The sequence below is a fragment of the Strongylocentrotus purpuratus genome, unplaced genomic scaffold (genome assembly GCF_000002235.5).
Source record: "Strongylocentrotus purpuratus isolate Spur 01 unplaced genomic scaffold, Spur_5.0 spur5_scaffold_14, whole genome shotgun sequence".
NCBI classification, from domain to species: domain Eukaryota; kingdom Metazoa; phylum Echinodermata; class Echinoidea; order Camarodonta; family Strongylocentrotidae; genus Strongylocentrotus; species Strongylocentrotus purpuratus.
The window spans coordinates 35,392,655-35,394,632 of NW_022145599.1; positions in this window are offsets into that span (position 1 = coordinate 35,392,655).

Below are 1,978 nucleotides of genomic sequence, written 5' to 3' on the forward strand. Positions count from 1 at the left end.
TTACACTCTTATACACACTCCCATTCACACTCCCATACACTAGCTAACGGTCTGCTCGCTCATCCTTGGACTTCTCTTGTGTCAAGGAGTGTCGGGAATTTCAAAAAAAATAAACAACAACTAAACAAGTAAGCTCCGTCCCGACTTTCGTACATTGGGGAAAAATAAGCAAATGAATTAAAAACTTGAACACCATCTGATCTGAATTGCCATGTCATGATTGCTACAAAACCTTATCACTATTCAATGTACATTTTAAAAAGCTTTATTTAATAGAAATAAAGCGATTGTGAAAGGGCTGCAACTATATGGAAATCATTCATATAAAGAAACCAAGGCTCGGCAGAATTACAGCTAGTACAGCCAACCTCAAACCTCTTCTTGAAAAGTGAATTTATAGTAGAAATGTGTAGTAAATGCCTTCATGCGTGCATGCACATGGTCACATACATGTACCATACATCTACGGTGTACATGTAATAAGTAATGATATGATAGAGAACTCTGACCTCATCATAATGTTTAAATAAAAAAAATAAAAAATGTGAAGTGGAATAAAAAAAGAAATCAGGCAAGCAGTAAGAAAACTTTTCCCTGATTAATTATGAAGTTATGAAAATTGCTATTTATACAAATTGTCAAATGAATCATGAGTTTAATAACTTAGGAACATCATTAGTTGCTATAGTATTAATCAGTTCTTAATAAATATGTTCCTTATATGCATGTAATGTCCCACAGAAACAATGAAAAACTGTTTTCCTGAATGAAGGCACCTTCATAAAAGCAGTATATTCTTTATAAAATATTCATATACTACCCCATTTTTCTGTTTCCATAAAAAAAAAAAAACTTATTCTAAATGAGTGAATATAGGCTAAAACATGGTTAAAAAACAAGAAATTTAAAAAAGGCATGAGGAAGTCACCCTCCAAAAAAGGAGGGAAAATACAAACTTGTAAATGATTTGCCAATTATCACGATATTGATTTTGAATATCATAATTTTTTTTATTTGTTGTCTGGTTTTCATCAAACTCTTTAAAACAAAATAGTTTAACTGCCTTTGCAATACGATATTATCTATTTTAAAAATACAGTTGTCCAAGAACTTAACACTTTTATAAACGTTATATTCCTTGAGGTTTAAATAATTATTCTCTTTAAGACGGTACTATTTATCACCTGCTCTATCCTACACACTAAGAAAAAATGGTGCAAGTATGCACCTTTAGGGGTGCAAACCGATGCAAATGACTGGCAGCACCTTTAGGGGTTAAATCCTGTACCCTTTAAAAGGGTGCCAGATTGAACCTTTTAGGGGAAATAGTACCCTTTATGGTTCATTCCTACACCTTTAGGGGTGCAAACCGATGCAACACTAGCAGCACCTTTGTGGGTTCAATCCTGTACCCTTTAAGTAGGTGCTAGATTGCACCTTTTAGGAGACATGTTAGTACCCTTAGTGGTTCAATCCTGCTCCATAAAGGGGTGCAGACCGATGCAATAGCAGCCCTTTAGGGGTTCAATTCTGCACCGTTTAAAAGGTGCAATCCTGCACCCATACTCGAGGAATACTCGTGAAATTTGCTCGTACACAAATACATATTAAACATGCATGTTGTTTCTTGGTTAGTAATCATACAATCAATATATCTATTGCTAAAACATGATCAGACAAAATAATCTATTGGTTAATGATTGCCGAAGGAAAATGCAAATCACACAAATTGATGTGCATTGTCATAATTTGCTAAATGTATTTTGATGTGAACACGTGTAAAGTAATCATGAATATGCATGCAATATGCAAACCTTTATTTTGCACCCTTTTTTGCAACCTTTTTTCTTACAGTGTATTGACACCTGGTGCTCCCAAAACTAAATTGACAAGCCTTAATCTCAAGCCATGAACATGGATAGGGGTCAAAATCCATGTTTGTTTAGTTTGGAGAATAGTTTTTTCTGGACTTTACACT